This window comes from Zootoca vivipara, chromosome 12, assembly GCF_963506605.1.
Source record: "Zootoca vivipara chromosome 12, rZooViv1.1, whole genome shotgun sequence".
Lineage (NCBI taxonomy): Eukaryota > Metazoa > Chordata > Lepidosauria > Squamata > Lacertidae > Zootoca > Zootoca vivipara.
Window position 1 is genome coordinate 19,299,909 of NC_083287.1, and position 27,455 is coordinate 19,327,363.

Genomic DNA, 27,455 nt, shown 5'->3' on the forward strand with positions numbered 1-27,455 from the left:
TTCCAATTATTATACATTATTTTGTTTCTTGACAGGCTGCCAATTTACATTGTATCTTCCAGGCTTCAGTTAGAATAAACTGTCAAGTCTTTCACCCTTGTTCAGTTAACTGCAAACCAAAGAGGTTTGGTTTTTTAAAGAGCATAATTCTTACATTTATTATCCCCCCCCTCACAATATTAGTTTCTTCACACCATTGTGTATATATTCACAAGTACATATATCAATTTTAAAAAATGGACTGGTATGATGAAGATAAACACACACGGAACCAAAAATCAGGGGTACTTGTATTTAATGTGAGCATCTCATACAGTGATGTATTTATCAAGCAAGTCACTTTCATGTTATAAAGGAGAGTCATTGAGTTTTCTCAGAGCTTCTTTCTGCCTTCAAGCCAGAGTAGAGAGCACACCTGAGCCATTGTTTTCAGAAGAGCTCTATGCTGGTTGCAAACACTTCTCCTGCAGAGACTGGCATGAAGCTTCAAGCAGCTCACTATGCAAGTAAGAAGGCCTTTCCGTAGGCAACAGACTGATGAAAACTCTCTCCCCTACTGGTAATTCTCAGAATATTCACTCCAGACATTCCTCCTTGTTAGAAGGATATATAAGTAGAGCAAAGCCCTAATTTGTTTACATCCAGGTTTACGATAATATAGATTGGCCACTATAATACTGGTCTGCGCAACCACCATGTTTCCCCAAAAATAAGACACTGTCTTATATTTCTTTTTACTCAAGACGACACACTATGGCTTATTTTCAGGGGATGTCTTATTGTTATTACGTGTCCAGCCTTGCCTCTTTCTTGGCGCCCTCCAGAACTGCGCCTATCACTATGTCTTATTTTCGGGGTAGCGGCTTATATTGCTCAAATGCTTAGAAATCCTGCGACGGCTTATTTTATGGGTATGTCTTATTTTCGCAGAAACAGGGTATATTCCTCTCAAACAGTATGATCCTATGCATGTCTACTTGCTCCAAAGGCACTTATTCCCAAGTAAATTGGTACACAGGATTGCAGCACATTAGTTGAAAAAATAACACAGTCCTCTGCCCTGCTGTAGCCAGAGGAAACAGTCGTAATTGATTATACATGCACATTTCATATGTATTAAAAAGGCAACCAAATGCAGATTGTAGCCAAACAGAGATCAAAATTTGACGTATGCAAAATATACATAAAAAGCAGACCTTGTCTAAGCTGAACAGCCTTCACGGCAAATTTAGCTGTATTAAACATCTCCGACCTCTGCAAACAAGACAACAGATATTTCCCTGAGATCAGTGCTTTTGTGTATGTGGGTAGAAGACATCAGGTACCATATGCCATACTGTAAACTGCATGAAGCAACTTGGCAAAAATATTGGTGGTTGCTATCCCTATTCATTTACCTGAGATGTATATATTATATCACAGTATGATGCAATGTGGTTATGAAAGCGGTGCCACGTGAGACTGATTTGTTATAACACGGAAAGAAGATACATTATTTTGACTTTGCAAATGACTTATAACTTGCAAATAACTTGCCCTGTCTAAAGCATTAGCCTTTAAATAGCAAGGGCATGTGGTGAAAGTTGCTGGGTGTTTGCTGCTTTTAAAATAAACGATGGCAGCCACGGTTTTTGCCATGGCATCCCGAATTTTACAAAAGCCCTCGCAGCGACTGGAAGTGCAGGTTTGCCTCGAGTACACATTAGCAAGCGGCACAGCAGCCTGCGATCGAAGCACTCATTGCTGCGGGAATCAAAGAGCTACAGGTTTACAGGGGAGAGAATAGAAATAACAGGTCGTGTGGTTCAAGTCTCTAGTCGTGAAGTGCTGCTTCTCACACTACAGTATATTTTCTGCTGCTTCCTTCAGTCTCGTTTCCTACGAGCCAAAAGCATCACTCCCCATGGAAAACCATTTGACAGCTCATTAGATCTTACTGTTAGGAAGTTTCCCCTGATGATCTCTCCAATTGCTCGATTTCTGAGGCAGTGATGAACCCAACCAAATTAGCCCCAATGTCTTTTCCAGAGTGCTGCGAAGCCTTCCAAAATGCAACACAGGCCCTCGAAAGAAAGAAAGAAAGAAAGAAAGAAAGGTGTTTGGATCAGCTCTCAGGAATGAAAAGATCATTTTGCATTATCTTTCTGTGAGGTTCTCACTACCACGCGGAGTGATGTAAAAGTAAGTTCTACTATTTTTCGGATAAAGAAAGGTGCACTTTTTTGTTGCTGGGGCAGCCCAGTAAGGGGGTGTCATTTTAGGGGGTGAAACTATTTTATTTTTTTGCAAATGTCTTCTGTAAGCTGTCTTTAAGATATGTTTCTGGGTGTGAGGAATTCAAATCTACTATTATTGTTGTGACTGGACAATATTTAGCAGGGCAAGACTACTTTAGCCGAAGAAGCACATGAACTGCTTTCAGAAAACCAAAGAATTTTAATTTTACATTCTGAAAATTATTGCTTGGCTTTCGAGAGGCACCTGACAGTCGAAAGCAGGATGCTGGACAAGCTACACCTTTGGTCTGATCCAGCAGCTTATACAGTAGAAACCTAGGGAGCTGCCTGGTGAAGAGTCAGAAGATTGGTCATCTAGCTTGGTATTGTTTTCTTTTAGCAGCAATGGCTTTAAAGCGTTTCAGTTTGGGCACATTCTCAGACCTACCTGGAGATGCTGGGGTCTGGGGATTGAACCCAGGACATCTGAGATGCAAAGCAGATACTCTATACAGTTATAGAACTCTTGTTATGTAGTGAAATAGGCAGTGTGATATGGTGCAGAAGAACCCCATGCCTTTAGTCAGTTCAACAAGAGAACCTGCACTGGCCTCATTTTTCTGGGTGATAAACCAGCTTGGATTCAGCTTAGAAAGATGTGCAGCATTGTATGAACTGAACAGGTACATCAGTTGCCTGAAAACAGACCTCTGCCGGTGCATCTGAAATACTTTTAGAATCTTAACCTTACTAACAATAACCTTTGCATTCTAAATTGTATGTTTGTGGAATAAAAAGTAAATGATTTATCAGCAAGTGAATAGCCCCGATACCTTCTGTTTATCAATTTGCAATGTATGTTATTTTCTTTTGTAATCACGTACTTCATATAATACATTTATGACAGGTTATTGAAAAAACAATAGGAATCATTGTGTGATGGCTAATCACAATGTAATGTAAACAATATCTTCTTTACAGAACAAAATCTGCTGGCAGCTTCCATTTAATTAACCTCCCATCAATGTCAAACTGTAATTTTAATGTTGTAAATTGAAAAAGTACTCAAACGTTGCACTTTGTCATGCAGCTATGAATTTCATTGTCTATTCAGCAAGATTAAGGACTTTACCATTAAGGGGATGGATTTAATCTATGAATTCACCATGCCTGCATGTTGTTGTTTAGTTGTTTAGTCGTGTCCGACTCTTCGTGACCCCATGGACCAGAGCACGCCAGGCACTCCTGTCTCCCACTGCCTCCCGCAGTTTGTTCAGACTCATGTTGGTAGCTTCGAGAACACTGTCCAACCGTCTCATCCTCTGTCGTCCCTTTCTCCTTGTGCCCTCCATCTTTCCCAACATCAGGGCCTTTTCCAGTGAGTCTTCTCTTCTCATGAGGTGGCCAAAGTATTGGAACCTCAGCTTCACGATCTGTCCTTCCAGGGAGCACTCAGGGCTGATTTCCTTAAGAATGGATAGGTTTGATCTTCTTGCAGTCCATGGGACTCTCAAGAGTCTCCTCCAGCACCATAATTCAAAAGCATCAATTCTTCGGCGATCAACCTTCTTTATGGTCCAGCTGCATGAACCTTCTGATTTCTTGTCTAAGTTGCAATGAAAACAAGAACATGATTGCAAAGACCTGATTAATACACTGTGTGAAAATGGAAAATATTTTTGCTAATTGCATCGTTTATTTATTTCACAGAGAAAAAGGCCGAAAATGTCAACCTTCTGAAAAGGAATGTCTTCAATGCTGAGGCTGCAAATCCACAAATAGTAATATATATCTATATTTAAAATCGTTAAAAACTGGTGCCACAATCTAGCAAGGGAATCTGACGCAAACAATTTGGAATACACCTTAGACTCTGCATCATAATGCTAATTTGTTCCCATTAGAGATGACTGGACCCTTCTTCTGTTATAGAGAGGAATGTCCATCTTCATACAAGGTCACTAGATGTGGAACTCAACTTGAACTGGATTGGGTTCACCATCTTAATGAATGCTCATCTCACACACTGGAAGATCATTCCTGCAAAACAGCCTCATTATCACAGTCACCATGGAAATAGTGTGTGCTTTGACATGCTTACATTCAAAGCTAGGGCTGTAAGAAGGCATTGTTTTCTGTTTCAGCCTGTATTTGTTGCATGCGCCGCCATGTCTGTTCTGCTGCAGTTTGTCTTCCACCAAGAATGATATTATTTGTCTCACTGTCCACCCTCTTGAAATGATGTAACTTACATAACCAATTATATAAATTATGTAAGCTGCATTGTCATGATGTTTCCCCATCCCATTCATTTCAACAGAAAGGAAGCACAATGCAAATGCAGGGCAGGGGGGGGGGACATTCAATTGCATATCATTTGCAAGCTAAAAGCAGCAACAACTGCAAATACTGATTGTATTGGCCAGATTAATTTCCATTCTTGACATGGAATGATAAAGTGAACATAGGCAATTTCTGCTCCCGTTCTGTTTCCATCAGACTTCTTCAACATCCGTAATCCAAGCCCAACCCATTGTTCATGGGATCTCTCTATTTAAAGGGGGGAAAGCGCCAAATTGCAAATAGCGGCCTCCGAAGGATTAGAGTCGTGAAAACTACATTGTTTTTTCATTACCTCATACAGTTGCGGTAGCATATTAATCAGGGTCCAATGAGTTTAAAGCAAGCACTTCAATTAGTAAAAAGAAGAGTTTGGTTTGGATCTAGATGTTCCATGGAACAAAGCCAAATTCTCTTTCTCTGAAAACAACTGAAAAATTAATGGTACTTAAAGGAAAAGTTAGAATTCTGCCAGTATGAATACAACTAGGAAAATAATGATAAGTTAAAAGAAAATACAGAATGTGAGTGACAGGTAAACACAGTCTTCTTTCTTGTATTTGTCCGCTGCAAAAAGGCAGGAAGGTAGAAAAGGCATGTTGGTTATTTTATAAACCAGAGCCTGCTATGTAAGATTGCTCAGAGCTCTTTAATGAAGTGCCTCCTATTCTCCAGAATTGCCAGAGGAGGAGCATCCACTTGGGAAGCACAGAACAAAAATTGTGAAAATATTTTTTAACTCAAAAGCTCTCCGTAACTTGCAGATCATGCTGCTGTGCTTTCAGTCACTTTTACACCACAATGCTATATATTTGAAATAAGCAAGTCCCATTAAGCTCCTTGGGGCTTACTCCCGGGTATCTTTCTACCTGGATTATAGCTATGTTGAACTACAGGGAACTTTAGTTTGATCCTGCATGTCAATATTTGCTTTTTAAAAAATTGCTCTTGCATTATAATTTGTGAAGGAAAAGTTAATCAGTTTATAACTCACTTATACTATCAGCGCGTGAGAGAGAAATGTTCCACACAATTTCCTAATATTCTTGAACTTCTGCATGAATTAGAAGTCAAAGGCAATCTGAACCAAGACTCTTTTTTATCCTCAAGAGAATAAAAACAATTTGGAATATCAATGATCTGAGATTAGAGTTGGGTGCATAAGTAATTAACAGACTGTGTAAGACACAATTATTTTGTTTTGTGCATGTGTGTGTGTTCTTTTTAAATAGAAATAGGTAATTTGCTCTGCAAAATTATCTTTCCTCGCCGATTCCCAAGAGATATAGATAACAGGCCTTTGGATGTTTGTGTTTCCTTGAAATTGCTGAAGGTTTCTCAGGGCAGAATCCTAGGAGCTGTGGCGCTGCTGATAATTATTATGAAGTCTCTTACAAGAACGAGAACATCTCAAAGAAAAATAGCAGTGTGAACCTGCTGAAATGCAATTACCATAAAGTTAAACTCTGTTCATTTGGGTCTAAATGGAGACAATGGTTCCTCTGTCCACTACGGAGGATAATATGCTCAGCAGTGTTAAGATGATTTTGCCATACTCAGTCACTGCTGCTGTGAAACTTTACTGTGCTAATTCTGCATACATTTAAGCTGCAATTGTATTGTCACTTTTCTCAGCAATGCTAAAGTGATTGTGTTATCACTATTTACTGCTGCTATGAAAGGTTGTTTTACATACATCTACATAGTTTGTAATATACTAGGGATGCAGGTGGCGCTGTGGTCTAAACCACTGAGCCTCTTGGGCTTGCCGATTGGAAGGTCGGCGGTTTGAATCCCCGCAACCGAGTGAGCTCCCATTGCTCTGTCCCAGGTCCTGCCAACTTAGCAGTTCGAAAGCACGCCAGTGCAAGTAGATAAATAGGTACCGCTGTGGCAGGAAGGTAAACAGCGTTTTCGTGTGCTCTGGTTTCTGTCACAGTGTTCTGTTGTGCCAGAAGTGGTTTAGTCATGCTGGCCACATGTCCTGGAAAGCTGTCTGCGGACAAACGCTGGCTCCCTCGGCCTGAAAGCAAGATGAGCACTGCAACCCCATAGTCACCTTTGACTGGACTTAACTGTCCAGGGGTCCTTTATCTTTTACCTTTTGCAATTTATTATAGTTGTGCATTTCATGGCCATTTAACACCAGCATTTACATTTTTCTTCCTAAACGCCATGTGTATATAATAAGGGTGTGCAGCCACCAAAATGTTAAACTTGTAACTGTAGTGTTTGGAAGCAGGCTCTTTTGACACCTCTCCATCTCATGATTTCGTACAAATATGGGTACAGATCTATTAAATCCAAAGTTCTGCTTTGCCTCCATTAACAATGATGGGGGGGGGGTACGACAGCTATAGCTTTTCTCTTTTTCACATAAATGAGTGAAATTTGCAGTAACTGAACTTATCTAGAGTGGGTTAAGCCTGCTAAATGTCAGAAAGATTCACCGGGGGGGGGGGAGAGCTGTGCAGAAAACATTTAAAGTTTTAAACTAATCACTTTGGGGCTGGTTGGCTTTGTGAAGTAATATTTTTTCATTTTTCAATACTTCACCTTGGGGGGGAATTGGAATACTGTAGTTGACTTAAGGCTTATTTCATTAGATTTGTCGCAATGTAAGTGGACAGCATGGGAAAGGCAATGGATAAGAAGAGTAATTGAGGAGGCCCTTTTATGGTGATTGTGTATTCCTGAGATTCGTCCCCCCCCCCCAGGGCTATGGGACACAGAACTCCTTTGAGGCTTGCCTGAAGCAAAGGCCATACACAACACCAAAGGTATGGTGAGCTGGTGTGGCCTGGCCTAGTTTTGCTCAAACAAGAGGTGGAGACATCAGTCAGGCCCCTGCCTCAACCAGCTCCTGTCCCACTAAAGATTGCATGTGTTTAAGTTAATGAAGTTGAGACCCTTTGTTATCCGACATTTTCATCTCACCTCTTTCTTCCAAATATGTGTGCAACCATGTCCCTGTAAAATGCTTTTAAAAAAAGAAAAGAGGGACCAGATGACTTTAAGCAAAAAGCCCATGAATATTGGACATTCCACGCTGAACCCTAAACCACTAGCCCTGCACCTCAGTCACCCCATTAACCAGCGGAGGGGCAGGTAGCTAGCCAACCTCCATATCTTGCCCTATTCAGAAGACACACACACAAAGATCAGGGCAAAGAGCCCTTGAACATCACCCATGATTCAATTTGAAGTTCTACCTTATGTTTTAAATTACCCAAGAAGCTACAGTTGTACTGCTTCTGTACAGGATGTGATCTCTGATTTACAAGGCGTAAAATCTTTATCAGGTTCTAAAATGGGATACCGTGTTTCACCGAAAATAAGACACAGTCTTATATTTATTTTTCCTCAAAAAAACAACAACACTATGGCTTATTTTCAGGGGGTGTCTTATTTTTTCCTCCTCCTGCCGCGGCCAGCATTGCTGCTACGCCTATCACTATGTCTTATTTTCGGGGTAAAGGTAAAGGGACCCCTGACCATTAGGTCCAGTCGTGACCGACTCTGGGGTTGCGTGCTCATCTCGCATTATTGGCCGAGGGAGCCGGTGTATAGCTTCCAGGTCATGTGGCCAGCATGACAAAGCCGCTTCTGGCAAACCAGAGCAGCACATGGAAACGCCGTTTACCTTCCCGCTGTAGTGGTTCCTATTTATCTACTTGCATTTTGACGTGCTTTCAAACTGCTAGGTTGGCAGGAGCTGGGACCAAGCAACGGGAGCTCACCCCGTCACAGGGATTCAATCCGCCGACCTTCTGATTAGCAAGCCCTAGGCTCAGTGGTTTAACCACAGCGCCACCTGGGTTGGGGTATGGCTTAAAAATGCTTTAAAATCCTGCTATGGCTCATTTTATGACGTCTTAAAATAGGGGAAACAGGGTAGTAGTAGTAGTAGTAATAATAATAATAATGATAATGATAATAATAATAATAATAAATAGGAAGCCAGAGACCAATTCAGAACCCATATGATTCTCTTCTTCTCATTTGCTGCACTTTATATCACTGCTGTAAGTCAGGCCAATGGCCTTTGATTTCCCTCCACTTTTCAACAGGCTGGAAGATTATAATGCTTACCACAGCGTTGAGGTGCACAAATGATGTCTAAGCTTTTTGTGTGCAGCATCACAAAAGCTGGTAGACTGCAGGTCCTAAATGGATGCATGCCCTTTTGTGATTAACCTCGAGGAGTGAAGCTGTCTTTTAACAAAATGAAGGGGGTGTAATCACATAACAGCTTGTTGCTCTCACAAAAAAATAAATTCATTTCATCTACCTTCCCTCCCGCAGGTCTTACTCATTCTCTTGTGCTACTTCTGGCTATACATGAAACACTCTGGCCTAGCATGCTAAGTATCTTTTGTATTATATCCCCCCCTCCCCCCACAAAAAAGACTTGAGTGATTGTCTTAAGAAAAACATGGACACTGACTTTGTTCTTTTTATCTATATTGTATCTACTGGTATATTATTGCTGTCTGTTATCCTACCCACCCAGGTGGCGCTGTGGAGGGACCCAGGTGGCGCTGTGGTTAAATCACTGAGCCTAGGGCTTGCTGATCCGAAGGTCGGCGGTTCGAATCCCTGTGACGGGGTGAGCTCCCGTTGCTTGGTCCCAGCTCCTGCCAACCTAGCAGTTCGAAAGCATGTCAAATGCAAGTAGATAAATAGGAACCACTACAGCGGGAAGGTAAACGGCGTTTCCATGTGCTGCTCTGGTTTGCCAGAAGCGGCTTTGTCATGCTGGCCACATGACCTGGAAGCTATACGCCGGCTCCCTCGGCCAATAATGCGAGATGAGCGCTCAACCCCAGAGTCGGTCACGACTGGACCTAATGGTCAGGGGTCCCTTTACCTTTTTATCCTACCCACCAATGAAAGGCGTTAGTGGAGATTCTATGATGATATTGGGACATGCCATTATAGTCAATGATCCACTCGCTCCCTTTTAACTCTTTCCCTTTGCCACCCTAACCAAATGTTGTCACAACAGTTTGTCCGGTGTATTATTTGAGATCAGCTCCTTCATTTCATCCTTGGTAATCTGATCCATGAAATTGGGCTCTAAACAATTTCATCACTTGGGGCAGATCTACATTCATGGTTTTTAACGTTAAGGAAGGGTTGAGGAATGGTTTTGATACACATGACATCCTACTTTTTACATTCATAATGTGTTATTACCTTGTCTTTTTATTCCATTTAATTTTTAATCATTTTATGCTACTATATCAGTGAAGCACTGCTCTTATCTTCCTATGTAGTGTTTTACCTTATTTTTACTGTGTGCAAGCTCTGACCCCCCTTCTCGAGTGGTATTTCAGGGGCAGATAACAAAGGACACAGAAAGAGATAGAATTAAAATGTGATGCGAGAGGGCAGAGCAGAGCAACCAGTGACCACCAGTATGGAAAGAAACAGCATTTTGGAAAATGGTGTGGTTGGATATTACCTATATTTGATGGAAAAACCCAAGGTAAAAAAAACATTTTAATTAACAAGTGTACCCTGTGACATTTTGGAACAACATATCTAATATTCATCTAATAGGGGGAAGTAATGTTAAACAGGTCAGTGTAGATCCAGCCTGGTTGCATTGCTTTGGCAGTCACCATGTAGTAGCAGCTTCAGCTTGTCAACAATCAAGCAGAATCAAAACTAAATACTGAGTGACTGGTAACTATTGGTAATTACTAGAGACTAATTGAGAATTAACACAGCAATTGCGGGGTCTCTATCTTGGACATATCTTGTAAGGAGAGTGGGAAACCGGTTTTGGAAAATTGTATTAAACTGAATCATTTCGGTAACAATTTGTAATAATTTGGAAAAGCAATAAAAATAATTGGCGAAACTGATTGCACATTCGACAACTTCAGATCCTGCAATCTTGTGTACATGGTAAGTACCCCGCACCCCCAGGATGAGTGTGCAAAGTTAATGCACAACTGGAAAGTATATTCAACTGAATCCCTCTTGGCATATGTTGCTATCACTCAAAATGGTTAAGCAAGAGCAATCCTGAAGAAACACTTGACTGGAGATTGGAGGCAATGTGAAATAGAAACTTTATCCCTGCCCTGTTAAGATTTATTCTAAGTGCCTCATGCTGAAATGGCACTGTTTACAGGGTATTTGCTGCTATGACTTACAGGCCTATTAATAAGCATTGCTGGGGATTAATGAAAGCTATATTCCGTTTAATAATTTTAAAGTGTTTTATTGTCGATCACCCTCAGTTACGCAGTTTTTATTTCCACCATGACAGAAACATATTCCCTGCATTTTTAAAAAGTTCACAAGACTTTGAGTTGTATCTGACATTACCAATGTGCTAGATTTAAGTGAAGTAGCATTTAAAAAAAACAAAACCAACCCACAACAATGTGAGCAGGCAAACAAAATGCTAAGGAGAAGAAATTAAGATGGCAAAGGAGGAGAGATCATAAAACTCCAATAAAATTCAATGGTGTACTTTCCTCTTGCGGACTCTGTGATGACCATCTCGTTCCATAAAGTTTAAGGTAGAATTTTAAAAGGGCAATGCAATTAAGCCTTGCAAGTAATGGAAAGCAAAGGGGAAAACGAGAAGAAGTAGTCAACTGACAAACAGGAGCTGTAAAACACATGCACACACACACACATCCATAAAACAAACCCTTGAATACCAAAACTTTGCTATCTATAGTTCTTTATGTAGTGGTACCTCTGGTTAAGAACTTAATTCATTCTGGAGGTTCATTCTTAACCTGAAACTGTTCTTAACCTGAGGTACCACTTTAGCTAATGGGGCCTCCTGCTGCCGCCGCGCAATTTTTGTTCTCATCCTGAGGTAAAGTTATAAACCCAAGGTACTATTTCTGCGTTAGTGGAGTCTGTAACCTGAAGCGTTTGTAACCTGAATCGTTTGTAACCCAAGGTACCACTGTATAATGAAATGGGGGGGGGAGCCATGCATAGGCCACCTCCCATCTGCCCTATGTCTGAATTCCTGTAGGAATAACTCATCCTACTTTTCAAAAAAGTAAGGTTGCAAGGAATGACTTCCTCTGTTTGGAAATGGGTGAATGCTGAAATTGGCTAAGACGTGGCTGGAATCCTGAGGGCAGCATACCAATGACTATGGGGTACTTTAAATTAAAATTCAAAACCGATTAAGCCATCAATTCATTGTTTTCAGGTTACTTGTTTCTTGTGGTTCTTTCCAGTCCTTGTACGTTTTTCATTCATAAATCCATTCTGTCCTGTTTCCATGTTAATCTATGATCTTTTTTTAAAAAATAACAACAACAACAACACATGAAAATTTATATGAAATACTCTTCTAAACTAAGTATACACATTGAAATGTGTATTTTATTTCTATGCAGCGTTTCTCAATGCATCGTGCCAAAAATACCCATTTTAATACATTCTGGTACAATATTTGAGCTGGGAACCGTGCCATAAAATTCAGAGAAGTGTGAAATTAGTAAAATGAACATAACTGAGAATTGAGTGGAGGGAAGGGACTTCAAAGGTTATCAATGGTATTGACTCTCTTATAGTTTCCTCAGTAAAGTGACACATGGTCAAAAGTATTTCAAGCAATGCTGTCCCTCATTAACCTGACTGAAGAAACAGAAAATGAAATTCAAACCTGCAAGGTCAGGCCATGAAGAGTTAATTATTTGTTCCACTTACTTTATCAATAATCAAAGGCAATATTATTAGTTAAGGATATTGTTCACTTATTAATTGGAGTGTGTTTCAGAGAATTATATTTGTTTTTATTCTCTATATATTACTCTTTGGTAGCTGCCTTGAGCCTCTTTGGGTGAGGCAGAATTATTTTACAATAAAACTAAAAGATAACTACGTCCTGCACATACAGGAAGTATGAATTATGTCTGTCCTCAGGAATCTGATTTCTCAGGCATCCCTCATTTCTTATTACAATGGTACCTCTACTTACGAATAACTCTACTTACGAATGTTTCAACTTGCGAATGGAGCTCTGTCCGCCATCTTGGATGCGGTTTAGATAGGATTTTTTCTACTTATGAATTTTTAGATAGGGTTGCTTCGACTTACGAATTTTTTCTCCCAATGCATTCCTATGGGATTCGACTCACGAATATGCGTTTGGAACGCATTAAATTCGTAAGTAGAGGTACCACTGTATAAGGAAAAGCAGTTAAACAACATATATTTCAGTTATTTCAGTAAAAGATCACACTGTTACTCTACATTTTCAGTACGATAAGAAAGAAAGGTAAAGCAAAAATAAACAGCAAAGAGTGAAGTCTGGCTTGGAGATTCAGCCAACATGACATGAAGTAGGCTGTAGCTTAATGCAGAAGTCTCACATACACTTGCTCCTTAGTAACACTTCATTGACTGAACACTGCAACATGAGGAGTGACCTTGAGCCACTGCCAATTTCCTCTTATCAGTTGCGTTGTCCTTTTGATCTGTGGCTTCAATGCAAGCGGTAGAGTCTTAAATACCTATGGCTGTCCTGTCATCAATAGGGAAGAAGCAATAGGCACAGCAGAACCCATTCCTTTCATTCAGGAGTCTTTCCCCCTTTAACAGGATGGAAATTGGAAAGAGGCTTCTTTCCGTCAATGGCAACGACGCAGACTCCTGTTGTCGGTAGGCCCTGTATATGCGCTTCTGTGTCCATGATTCTCGTGATTCATTGCCACGCCGATAAGTTCAAAGAGATGCACGAGCTGAATAGGGAGGACATGCCGTACTACTCAAATGCACAACTTTTAAGGTATGTTTTTTTTTTTGTTCCTAAGCAATTTGGCGGTGTTCTTATTTTCTGCCTCACTGGTCGCCTTTTATCTCCTCTCCTTCTCGTGTTTTAGTTAGGTTTCTTTCCCTCTCATTCTCCTTCAAGTTATGTCAGTGGCACTGAATACTGATGAGTAAGGCTTGTCCCCAGCCACTCATTCTCAGGTAATCACTTCTGGCATGGAACATTGGCTGCATTGTTAAGGGAACCAGCATCCGCAACCCTCTGTAAAAATCAGGTGAGCTAGTTAGTTCGTCTGCCCACAGTTTGTTCTATCACATTTATTTCTGAAATGCAGGTTGTAAGGAGCCAGCAGCCCTCCAGATATTGTTGCATGCAAACTCCCATCAGCCCTGGCCACCAAGGCCAATGATGAGGGATGGTGGTAGTTGTAATCTAGCCATATCTGAAGGGCCACAGTTTTACTTGAAGAACTTTTACTGGCAGAACTCTTTAAAATAAAACAGACTACAGTAAATGATGCATCCAAAATATCCATACAATATCTTGTGTTGTCCAGCACAGGCTCAGGATCTTACAAAATATGAAATAACCCAAACAGACCTAAAAGCAAATCTCTCTCTCTCTCTCTCTCTCTCTCTCTCTCTCTCTCTCTCTCTCTCTCTCCACTGCCTGCATTACAGCCTCCATTCTGTGTACTCTCCCTTCAGGAGAGCTTAGTTAACATCAGGGGTCACCAACCTATGGCCGAGGGGCCGGATAAGGTCCAAGGGACTTGTTTATCCAGCCCACGGTGACCCCTGCCGTCCGCTCTAACTGGCATGGCATGGCGCGGCATGGGGTCCCACTTCCGGGTCGGAGGAGCACCGGAAATAGCTTGTGTGCATGCGCATGGGCCTCGTCCGACCCGGATGTGCACCGGAAATAGCGTGTGCATGCGCGTACGGGCGCATGCTCCCTCGCCCTCCGGCCCGCTGCGCGATCACACTCGAGACACTGGCCTGAGGCGAGGAAAGCTTGGAGACCCCTGGTTTACATCTTCACTCCATTGAGTTTGGGATAAAAGACACAAAGGCAACTCACTTCAGATTGGAGATTTGCAACTCAGTGCCTTTTTCACATGATCTAAAGTTACAGGACTCACATGTTAGCTACCAGAGAACAACCACCAAAGTGCTCTCCCTGGCTTTAATATAGCTGCATGGTTAAACCGCATGTTAAACCTTCTGCAGTATACTTTTAGCCATTTTTCATTTCTGTGTCAAGTAAACCAACGTACTTAACACCGCCTGCTGTAAAGGAAGAGGGCATCTGCTGTAAGGCTTTGCTTTAGAATTGGCAATGCCTATATTGTGTCAGGCAGGGTCTATCTATGGCACTGCAATGTCTGCAAAGATAGAGGGGGACTGTTTACTCAATGGGCTCTGAAGCACAAGTGTAGGCTGTTGGCTCTGAGTGGGAAGTGTGAAATCTCTCTTGTTCTTTCTGTGCAACAAATGCATAGAAATGAGAAAGGAGAGTATGTGGGGGGAAATGGCAGAAATAAAATACTGTGCTGTTGTAATCAGTATATATGTGACCTTTGCAGGGTGTGCCTTGAATGGTGGTGCCCCCAGTAATGATGGGTACTGGGGTAGTTATCCCAGATCTTGATCCAGCAGAGGGAGACCTTGGACAACAGAAGTTGTATACCAGGGGTCAACAAGGTTTACCTCGCCTGGGCCGGTTCACTCCAGCGGAGATCCCTCCATGGAATGGATTGTGCGTGCCCCCGTAATTTCCGGTGTCTGCGCAGACACAATTTTCAGCGCTGCGGAAGCTACTCCCCACGCCGTGCCATGCCGGTTTAGCACAGCGTGTGGGGGCTTGCCGAGCGGGTGGCTCGGTTTGGGGGTGGCTCGTGGGCCAGTTAAACGACCCTCGTGGGCTGCTTGTGGCCTCTGGGCCTTAGGTTGCAGACCCCTGTTATACTAGGAAAGGGTTCACAAAGGACCTATTATTTCATATTTTAAAACAATTTGTTGAACATCAAGTACAAGTTGGAATTTTCCAACTTCAAAATCAAGTTGGATTTTCAAAAACATATTTTTCCATCCAAGACTTTTCGTTGGCCCAAGATTTTCTCCTCCCCGCTTATAATATTCTTCAAGCTGATGTGGCTTCATTTTAAGAAGGACTTAGAAGTCAAACACTGTATCATTATGCTATGCAGTAGCGTAAAAGGTTAGCATTAACCTTTTTTTTAGGAGAACGTCTTATGGTTATACATCACTGGGCACGATCCTTTACTGGTGCAAATCAGACTCATAATGGAAGCAAAGGTCAGTGAAACTACACATGGAAAGTTAAGCTTACATTACTTACATTTTCAGTGCTGGAAATGTTAGCTTATGATTAATAAGGGTAGAACATGCCTGAATCCAAAGTTGAAAGTTTGGAATAGCTGGTATTTGAGAGCCATTTCTGTGCAAAAATGTTCGTTAACTGAACCTGCAAGGTTGCAGGGAGAAAATATACATACCTGTACTTTTTGATGAGTCTTTACAGCTTTTGATTTTAATATCCTACTATTAGCATGTGTCTGTTGTTGTTGTTGTTGTTGTTGTTGTTGTTGTTGTTGTTGTTGTTAATTTCATGTCTATACCACTTTATATTTTATGGAACAAATTTCAAAGCAGTTTACAACTGCTTTCTTCTAGGGGACATTTTGCTTTTCCCAGCCGCCAACCTGGCATCCAGAGATCGCCCTGTGGTTGCAAATTGGACCTGTGCCAATCACAAAACACTCCTGATTAATTTCTAACACTCCTGCACTGGTATCCTGTATGTATACACACACAAATACATACACAGTGACATTAATTTTGGACAACAAGCAATAGTTTGGTTTGTGCTTTTAAAACATTATTGATTTATTATTTCCTAACATTTATGCACTGTTTGATTCTATGAGAGGAAAAGCCCTCAAAGCAGTTTACAAAAAAGACAAAAAAAAACCTACCAACAAGAAAAACTGACAACCATAATTTAAAACTTGTGAAAAGTTTAAATCAGCAGCAAACTAAAAACAGATTAAAACTTGCATGTTGAATAGCCTAGCATTACCAAAGGTCTTAATTCTCCGGCTTCATATATTTTAGCAAGAAACAACCCTTTAAGGAAAGGGGAATATCTTGAATATCTAAACAAAAACTGAGAGCCATGGTGGATGCATTACACTGCAGGATGCAATAAATCCGCACAGATATTTGATTTACTTCCCTGGGGGTGATTAGGTGCTATCTGGTAACATGCCAATGTTCAATTCATCTTATTGGGTGCATTTCTATCATCACCCATCCTCCAAATAGTTCGTAGCAAAGTTATAGCACCGTAACAACATTAGAGTGAGACATATTGACATATATATTGTCTTAGATGTCTTTCCAGCATGCTGTTCCTACAAATTAAATAGAGCAGAGAAGGGAAACCTTTCCCCCCTCCTGATGTTGACTCCAACTCCCATCAGTCCCAGGCAACATGGCCAATCCCCGTGGATTATAGGATGTGTAGTCCTATATAATCCACTAGTCTCACATCCCTGATATAGAGGGTGGTGCTTCTGTCAGTATGTGTAGCTGCAATTTGTATGGGCAATCTTTCCTGGAAGATAATTGTAATTCCAAGGAGTTTGTTGATCTAGCATGGTCATCTTTTCCTGCCTCTGTTTACTTCCCCTCTCTATCTCTTGTTAGAATTCTTTGATGGCTGAGAGCAGCCTTTAATGTATAATCTGGTGGAAGGAGGAAACGATAATGTTGGGTATCTTCTGACCTTCTTTGATGTAGAAGCATTGGGAAGAGGGTGACTAATGAATGATCAGCACATAGCCGTACAGGCTAGCTATCAATAATATATAAATCAGACGGTTTGGGGGGCAGAGTGCTTAGAAGCTTGTGCATGGACTGATCAATGGCAGGACCGTGCAAACTGAGGCTACCTGAGGGTCACTTCACCACTTCTTGAGGGCTTCTCAGTGGCAGATTGAAGTGCTTGCTTGGTAATGTATATAATGCTTGCTGTTTAGAATAAAATCTTTAATCTTCTCACTTGCTTGTGTTTGGCAAGACAACTTGCATTTGGCAAGACATAATTCCGCAGTGGGTATCAACTGAACATACAAATGTAAGAAGGAGATTTTTATCATATGTGGTGGAAATGCGAGAAAGTTAAAGAATTTTGGGAAATGATATATAATGAACTGGAAAAGGTTTTTAGGTATACTTTCCCAAAAAAACCAGAAGCATTCTTGTTAGGAATTATAGGTCAAGAGATTGCAAAGGAAGACAATACATTATTTTTGTATGCGACAACCGCAGCTAGGACATTGATAGCCCAAAAATGGAAAACCCAGGACTTACCGACGATTGAAGAGTGGCAGACAAAAATGATAGACTATGCAGAATTAGCAAGGCTGACTTGCAGGATCCGGAATCAGGGAGAAACAAGGTTTCAGAGAGACTGGAGTAAATTTGTGGACTATATGGAAAAGAACTGTAGAAGTTTAAAGACACTTGCAGGACTGAAATAAATCCTACGAACTGGCATTAAACGGGAGGTATAAAGGAACTGCGAGATAAGAACTGAATAGAAAACCTAATGAGGGGAGGGAGGGAAGTCAAGCTCGGCGGAGCATTGAGAACAAGAGAATTGGAAAGAATTGTTAAAGAGTGATGTATGTGTTATATTGTTTTTTAAATGTTTGTTTGTTTTGTTTAATGTTTAATGTTTTTTAATTGGAAAATTTAATAAATTGTTTTTTTTGTTTTTTTAAAAAAGAACATACAAAGGTAAGGCTGGACCAAAAACGTTCCTAAATTTGTTACAAATTGTATTAGTTGGGTAAAATATTTGTGTCCGAGTCAAATCCTGGTCTTGTTTTTCAAGAGGCACATTTTGGGGCCCAAGTATCTGCCATCAATGAGATTGTTTCAGCTGCAGCAGATCTCAAGCATATGATACAATTTGCTTGAAGAAATAATGTTTACTGTACCAACAAAGTTTTATTGGTCTGGCATTTTTCTCCCTTCTGATAGTCTGTTTACTTTCAGTAGAACGACACCAAAGTTCCTCATATCAATCACTTGACTTTGGTTTCACTACAGAGAACACCAACAGTTTTTACTAATATGTGGCTATGGAAAGCTAACAGCATGGAAGAAAGCTGCCATTTTGATGAAGGGGATTTGGGGACAAATTTGACAGAGGTGATCTATGTTTTGCCTTCAACTTGTTCACTGAACACAGAGAACACAACACTTGGGGACATGAATCTCCCATCCCCAAGATCAGGACCTCTTCCAGCATTTTATTTTCCTGGTGTGGGGACTTGGATAAACAAATGGATAAACATGAATATATGTTTTAGAGGTTGATGCATTTTGATGCTCTTTTACTGATTTATGGCTAGTTGGTTCGTGCTGGATTCTGCAGTGTCCTGCTGTAAAGGCAGCAACCTTACACGTCATGAGGTAAGCTCCATTGAACTCAATGGCACGTTCTTCTGTGTCGACCATACCTGCCAAGTTCCTGCCGGAAAAATAAGGGATCGGCAGACCGGAAGTAGTGCTGCCGCCATTTTGGAACTGGGCAGGGCATGCTCAGAAGCGACTTTCGATGCTGCTCTGCCCAGTTCCAAAATGGCTGCAGTGCCAGAAATCGCTTCTGCACATGTCCAGAGACTCCAGACATGTGCAGAAGGAGCCTCCCCCGGCCGGAAAAATCCGTTTTTCCAGCTGGGAACGGCTGGAAAAACGGGGGTTTCCCGGGGAATACGGGAGACTTGGCAGCTATGGTGTAGACATGCATATGGTTGCAATTCAACTGCTGTTCTATTTGTGTTTGCTTTTAATTACTGTTCATATTTTAAAAGAATTGTTTTAGTTTTTTCCTGTTTAACAGGAAACATCAAACAGAAAAGACAAAAAAGAATATTTGAGATTGACTATATTTATATGAACTTCAGAGCTTCCTGGCAAGCTTGCAAAAAGTGCTACCCAAAGTGGTTTTTCTTGAGAGTGGAGGGGATGAACACAGCCACCCAGATTTAATCTTAAACAAAGAAATCATATTAGACAGCCTTTGTCATCTTTGTGTCCTCTAAGATGCTTTGAACTACATCCCCGCTAGGCAGCTGTGTTGTCCTGGCTGGGAATGCTGGGAAATGTAGTTCAAAACACCTGGAGAGTACTAGGTCTGCAAAGGCTGTATCAAGAGCCATTATTTAGAAGCATTTTTTTAAAAAGGGGGAAATAATGTCAATTTAATTCAATGCCTCCTATCGATGACTGGCTTCAGGTGGCATGGAAAAGTGTGAAAATCAGGAAAAGAGGTGACTTGTTACAACACTGCTCACCAAACCCTCTAAAATTCTCTTTTCTAATGAAATAATTTTTATTGGTTTTACAAATATAAAGTACAAATAAACACAAACTAGTAAAAACATATCTGTATAAAGAGATTCTCCAAATTTTGAGACTTCCCCCATCTCCTCCATGGGGTCTCATTTTAAACATCTACAACTGCATATTCATCCATACTCCAATTCTTATATCAAACCATATTGCCCATAGTGATTTTTACACTACAAGTGAATCAAAATTCTGCTCTTGTTTCCATCTGCTTACACTGGTCTCCTAAGTAACTTATAATCCCCCCATTCTTTTATAAAGTTTTAATCCTCTTGGTTTCTGAATTTTCCAGGCAGCTTTGCCATTTCGGCATAGTTCATCATCTTGGTTTGCCATTCTTCTCTTGTAGGGACTTTGTCTTCTTTCCAACATCCGGGCGGCTATTGTTCCATACATACATACATCCGGGCGGCTATTGTTCCATACATAAAGAGTCTTTTCTGCTCCTTTGGTATGTCAGTACCTGTAATTCCTAATGAAAAAGCTTCTGATTTCTTAACAAAAGTTATTTTAAGCATTTTTTCCCATTTCATTATATATCATCAAGCTTTTATTACCTTACAAGTCCACCACATATGATAAAATGTACCTTCTTTTTCTTCACATTTCCAGCAGATATTTGAACTTTTCCTATACAATTTTGCTAACTTAGTAGGAGTCAAATACCATCATCTATATATATAAAGTCCAAGTTGTCCCTGCGTCCAAGTTGTCCCGTGTGTCCCTGGGGTACTGCGCATGTGCGCCAGGGACACAGGGATTGGACGGAGAGACAACCAGGGACACAGGGATTGGACGCGCGCGCTCTCCCCCCCCCAACCCCTCTGCCTATCTCTGCCTATGGTCAGCCAACCGCCGCTCCGCCAACCCCCGCTCCGAAGCCCAGTCTCATGCTGGAGGTGCGCGGTGAGGCGGCGGGGGAGAGAAGCGCTCCCCCCGGCAGCCTTGCCGCACACCGCCGGCATGGGACGGCGCTTCCTCGGCGAACGCAAGGAAGCCGAAGCGGCAGCGGGCGCCGAGGGAAGCCGGCTTTGGCTTGGCGGTGCCGCCAAGCCAGTCCCCGAATCGAAGTGCGGCGCGGCGGGTGCTTTTCGCCGTTTTCCTCCCCCTGGGGGGAAGGCAAACGGCGAAAAGCCCCCGCTGCGGACTGGCTTGGCGGTGGCGGGAAGACCCGCCACCGCCAAGCCAGTCCCGGAGCCGAATTGCGGCACGGCGGGGTTTTTCGCCGTTTGCCTCCCCCTGGGGGGAAGGCAAACGGCGAAAAGCCCCCGCTGCGGACTGGCTTGGCGGTGGTGGGAAGAAGGGGATAAATTCCTCCCCTTCTTCCCCCCACCGCCAAGCCAGTCCCTGAGCCGAATTGCGGCACGGCGGGGTTTTTCGCCGTTTGCCTCCCCCTGGGGGGAAGGCAAACGGCGAAAAGCCCCCGCTGCGGACTGGCTTGGTGGTGGTGGGAAGAAGGGGATAAATTCCTCCCCTTCTTCCCCCCACCGCCAAGCCAGTCCCTGAGCCGAATTGCGGCGCGGTGGGGTTTTTCGCCGTTTGCCTCCCCCTGGGGGGGAAGGCAAACGGCGAAAAGCCCCCGCTGCGGACTGGCTTGGCGGTGGTGGGAAGAAGGGGATAAATTCCTCCCCTTCTTCCCCCCACCGCCAAGCCAGTCCCTGAGCCGAATTGCGGCGCGGTGGGGTTTTTCGCCGTTTGCCTCCCCCTGGGGGGAAGGCAAACTGCGAAAAGCCCCCCCCCCGCGCCGCAATTTGGCTCAGTCCCCCACGCGCTTTGGTTTGGGGAAGCAGGCAGGGAGACGGCAACAGCCCGGGAAGCTGCCTGCTTCCCCGAGCCGTAGCGCATTGGGGGACAGAGCCAAAGATCGGCGGGTGCTGTTTGCCGGGGTTGACAAGCCCCAGCAAGCAGCGGCCGCCGATCTTCGTGTGACAGGCGGTGGGGAATGCAGGCAGGCAAGAGAGCAAGCGCCTATCTGCCTGCCTGCCTTCCCCGCCACCAGTCCCCTGGTGCTTTGTGCAGCGCTGCTGGGTGCCAACCCGGCAGGCCGCTTCTTCTAGCGCCCGTTTTTAAATGGGCTGAATTCCACTAGTTTTCATATAATTTTCTTTCAATGTACAACATGCTGCAAATTTCAAAGCTGATTTCCATAACCTTTCCCAATTTGCCACCTGAATATTATGTCCCAAATCCTCTGCCCAGTTAAAATTCTCTATCATTAGCAAATTCGTTCAGTTTCTTTTCTAGATTTCTAGAGGGGGTGAAAATTTCAATTCTGTGTCTGAGGTCTGAATCCAGGTGTTCACATTTTGTACTATGCTATTGTATGAGAGCTGGACCATAAAGAAGGCTGACCGCGGAAGAATTGATGCTTTTGAATTATGGTGCTGGAGGAGACTCTTGAGAGTCCCATGGACTGCAAGAAGATCAAATCTATCCATTCTTAAGGAAATCAGCCCTGAATGCTCCCTGGAAGGACAGATCGTGAAGCTGAGGCTCCAATACTTTGGCCACCTCATGAGAAGAGAAGACTCCCTGGAAAAGGCCCTGATGTTGGGAAAGATGGAGGGGACAAGGAGAAGGGGACGACAGAGGACGAGATGGTTGGACAGTGTTCTTGAAGCTACGAACATGAGTTTGACCGAACTGTGGGAGGCAGTGCAAGACAGGAGTGCCTGGCGTGCTATGGTCCATAGGGTCACGAAGAGTCGGACACGACTAAACGACTAAACAACAAAATTGTATTGCATTGTAAGAAAGAAAGAAAGAAAGAAAGAAAGAAAGAAAGAAAGAAAGAAAGAAAGAAAGAAAGAAAGAAAGAGGTCCCAGTCGCACACTGTATCTTGGAATTCTTCCTTTTCTTTTCTCATTTTCCACCTTCACCATCACATTGCAGCTCATCTTTACTCGTATTCCCTTCTTGTTGGAGAAGAATAAAAGGGCCTCGAGGGCCTCGATACAAATTGTCATACGGTACTAATTCCCAGCTGCATGGCACTCTTTATGAGACCTTGCCATTTCATGTTCATTTTATAGATCAGCAATTTCCTTTAGTCCTCCTCGTTACTGCACTTAGTGTGGGTGACTTCAACAGGCTGTGCTGGCTTTTATATTCTCAAAGTGTCTGTCATCATCGACAGTAGTGAATAACCTCCCCCCCCCCCCCCCGGAAAGCACCTCGTGAGCAGAATATTCAGCTGATCCCAAAGAGGCTGAGGCAGCTTCATCAGTGCAGTTCTACAATTATGGAAAGCCATGAATGATTGTCATTTATTGGGTAGTAAATATCTTTGCCTATTAGAAACAGCTGGCGGATGCATCAGAGGTTCTGATCGGCTTCTTCCTATGGAGCAGCTGTTAGCAGATTGGACAGCTGTTGGAATTAGGCATGTTGTGGGCATTTCAAAGTATCTGCCCATGTCTGAATCCACAATATAACAGCAATTTAACCAAAGTCCATTAGTAGCTAATTATTTTCCTTAATTTCCAGGGGAAATGGATTTGATAAAATAGATTTACAAAGTAGACACTTTCCCCCACTGTCTGAATGATATAAGAAGACATTTTAACATAAGATGATTCCTGCTTGAGCCCACCAAATGCCCATCTCTAGGCCAATAGTTCCCCACATCTCCCATTTAGCCTGCATGCTTCCTTAGATCCTGGAGGTGGTATACAGCTGCCATGAATAGTAGCCATTTTCATCCCTCTCCTCTGTAAGGGAATGGTTGGAACAAGAAGACTGTGAAGTGTGCACTCAGTCTGATCAGCTTCTCTGAAGAGAAGGCGGAGGGGAAAGATCATAGAATCATAGAGTTGGAAGAGACCACAAGGGCCATCCAGTCCAACCCCCTGCCAAGCAGGAAACACCATCAAAGCATTCTTGACATATGCCTGTCAAGCCTCTGCTTAAAGACCTCCAAAGAAGGAGACTCCACCACACTCCTTGGCGGCAAATTCCACTGTCGAACAGCTCTTACTGTCAGGAAGTTCTTCCAAATGTTTAGGTGGAATCTTCTTTCTTGTAGTTTGAATCCATTGCTCCGTGTCCGCTTCTCTGGAGCAGCAGAAAACAACATTTCTCCCTCCTGTATATGACATCCTTTTATATATTTGGAACATGGCTATCATATCACCCCTTAACCTTCTCTTCTCCAGGCTAAACATACCCAGCTCCCTATGCTGTTCCTCATTAGGCATTGTTTCCAGGCCTTTGACCATTTTGGTTGCCCTCTTCTGGACACGTTCCAGCTTGTCAGTATCCTTCTTGAACTGTGGTGCCCAGAACTGGACACAGTACTCCAGGTGAGGTCTGACCAGAGCGGAATACAGTGGTACTATTACTTCCCTTGATCTAGATGCTATACTCCTATTGATGCAGCCCAGAATTGCAATGGCTTTTTTAGCTGCTGCATCACACTGTTGACTCATGTCAAGTTTGTGGTCTACCAAGACTCCTAGATCCTTTTCACATGTACTGCTCTCAAGCCAGGTGTCACCCATCCTGTATTTGTGCAGGATGTGCAAGATTCACCCCCCTTGTCTACAGCAGTTTCAGGACGAGAGAGAGAGATGCTATACCGTTTGTGGATGTGGGAGGAAGTGCCAGAGGTCTGCTCTTGAGTGACATATCTGTGTCTGACACTGACCTGCAGGTTAATATATCGAGGTCTAAAACTGATCAGGTAGGTAGCCGTGTTGGTCTGACGTAGTTGAAACAAAATAAAACAAATTCCTTCCAGCAGCACCTTAGAGACCAACTACGTTTGTCATTGGCATGAGCTTCCATGTGCATGCACACTTCTTCAGATCAGTTAGGGAAGGGCGCCCTTCTACGACTGCCAGCACCCCTGCAGCCTGGTCCTTGCCCAGTAAGGGATGTCAGGAGGTTCTTGAAGTTGAGACCCCCTGGTATTGGACCGCTTTTAATCCATCAGGATGGATCCCCATTAGCCAGGCAGCAATTTACTCATCGGAAGGCCATTTTGGCCTGTGGGCTGCCTGCCGTAGCGCTTGCTGCCCATTCTTTTAGGATTGGTGCAGCTATGACAGCTGCTTATTGGGGTCTTTCTGGACAAAATAAAAAATTGGGGGCACTGGAAATCAGAGGCTTATAAAGGGACATCAGATCTTGTTGTTAAGCATTGTTAATTTTTAAAAAATAAAATAAAAAATTGTCCAGTGGCACCTTAGAGACCAATTCTCTAAGGTGCCACTGGACAATTTTTTAATATATTTTCTTTATATATTTTGAATGTGTCAGACCAACATGGCTACCTACCTTTTTTTACCTCATTCCACTTTTTCAGGGCTAAAATCCCTATTCCCCTCCTGTTCCATACAGATCCCAATTGTCAACAACCAGCATGAAATTAATAGACCCAATCTTTCCCAGTTCAATATAAGGGCCCAGTAGAAACATGTCTGGAAGGATTCTAATGATTAAGTTTGATATGAAAAGGTAGTATTTCAGAAAAAAGATAAAATAACAATGGCAGTGGCTTAAATTTATAAATGTGGCCCTGAGCTGAAATGGTTTGGGGGACCACTAACTGGTGGCTCCAACCCACTGGAAAGTTTTCTTGCAGCACTCCTGTTCATTTTAATGGGGACTGCAAAAGATCCTTTCCTAGTGAATTTTGACGTTTGCCATTTCTTAGAAAGTTAAGAGGAATGTCACTCTTAGACTGACACTTCAGCACTTACTTGTAAAAATGTATCAACTGTATAACAGAAAATTAGTGATATACTATTCCTACCACTTCCAGATAAGGACTGTAAATAAATTAGAAAAGGGTTTGAATTGTGTGCCTTCCCAAGATAAATATAATGCCCTTGAGAGGTAAACTAATAATAATATGAGCTATAACTTGCATGGTGCAACAGGTATTATAGACTTTTTTTATAAAGAAAATAATTATCCAGTGGATTCAGTATTTATGTAGAAAAAATTATAATTTCAAGGGGAAAGTGAAGTTAAATGCATTTCTGAAAAACTGGAAAGTATCTATCTAATCCTATAATGATGCACAACCAACAGGCAATTTTCTCTTCATACGTACAATATATTATATAATGGACATATTTCTATAATTTAAAGGATCAGCATAAGCCTTTCTCATTAAAACTTACTCTCTATTATTGGGGGAATGGAGGAGGTGAAGGGGGGGGAGTGTAATTAGAAAGTGGGTGGTCTGTAACTTTTGTTTCCAACCTTCTTTCCACCCCCTTTCTAATTCCCTTTGACTATATCCAGTAGTCAAATTCAGACCTATTTAGTTATTTAAAGAGGGGGCCCAATATACAGTCATACCTCGGGTTGCGAATGTTGCAGGCTGTGTTTTTGGGTTGCACTCTGCGCCGAACCCAGAAGTACAGGAATAGGCTACTTCCGGGTTTTGGCACTCGCACAGGCGCAGAACCGCAAAATGATGTCACGCGCATGAGCAGAAGCGCCGAATCGCATCACGCGCATGCGCAAATGCATCACTGTGGGTTGCGAACACTGCGGGTTGCGAACATGACAAGCATAATGGGCAAACAAGGTCATTGTGGATGTAATCAGCAGAGACTCCTATAACTGCAGTGGATGGGGAAAGGGCTCGACTATTTCTGCAATTGTGAGAATTACTGCTGTCCATATTGGCAATTCTCTTGAGTGGACATAAAATGTAACCAGCAGACCTAAGAGTTTACTTAAATGCATTTCAACGAAACTGATCTTGGCTTAAATGCAAATGATATAGTTTGCATACCTTATGGAATGGAGTGCCCCCAAAGTTCTTGATTTGCTTCGGTTGTTTGTCTGGTTGCACGCCATTTCAGTTTCCAAGCGGTGAGAGATTCCAAGGGTTTCAGGCGCATACCCTGAACCTCATGGTGAGATGTGAAGCCACAGGGAACCAGGCAGAGGGCCTTCTCAGTAGTGGCTCCTGCCCTGTGGAACATCCGCCCATCAGATGCCAAGGAGATAAACAACTAGTTGACTTTTAGAAGACATATGAAGGTGGCCCCGTTCAGGGAGGTTTTTAATTGTTGATGCTTTACTGTGTTTTTAATATTTTGTTGCCAACAGCAACCGCCCCACCCCCCAGGGGTCTCAGCATACCGTACATCCTACTTCCCCCCAACACATTTAACAGTACAGTATTAAGAGTTCCTGAACTTCCTATTCCTGGAGTTATCAGGAAACAAAATAAAAAAAAATTCCTTCCAGCAGCACCTTAGAGACCAACTAAGTTTGTCATAGGTATGAGCTCTCGTGTGCATGCACACTTCTTCAGATACACTGAAGCAGAAGTCACCAGGTGCTTATATATATTTCTGAAATTCTTTTGTAATTTCGGAAATAGACTGGAAAGAGAAGTTGCTGAACTGCAACTTATTACCAAGCTTAAAACCATGGAGAGACCAGGTCTGAATAAAGACATTGGATTCTTATCTCATTATACATGATAAAGCTATCTTTAGCCATCTCACCCCTTGCTTACTCCTGTAAGACCAATTGCAGTCGTTAACAGTCGTCAACAGCTGTCAGTCAGTCAATCACCCATTCCCACCACAAGGAGGGAGTAATACCCCTCCCCACCATCTCACTATATATAAGCATCTGGTGACTTCTGTTTCAGTGTATCTGAAGAAGTGTGCATGCACACAAAAGCTCATACCAATGACAAGCTTAGTTGGTCTCTA

At 42.5% G+C, this 27,455-nt stretch overlaps 1 long non-coding RNA gene across 2 annotated transcripts; it reads right to left on the reverse strand.

The window, feature by feature from the left end:
* On the reverse strand, positions 1–27,455 carry LOC132592853 (uncharacterized). Of its 2 annotated transcripts, none has more exons than XR_009558379.1 (3): positions 26,519–27,455; positions 15,839–16,083; positions 1–3,822 (listed from the first exon to the last, which is right to left on the reverse strand). It is a non-coding gene; the product is annotated as an uncharacterized LOC132592853 (long non-coding RNA). The 2 variants fall into 2 exon arrangements; XR_009558380.1 differs by lacking the exon at positions 1–3,822 and adding an exon at positions 13,298–13,581.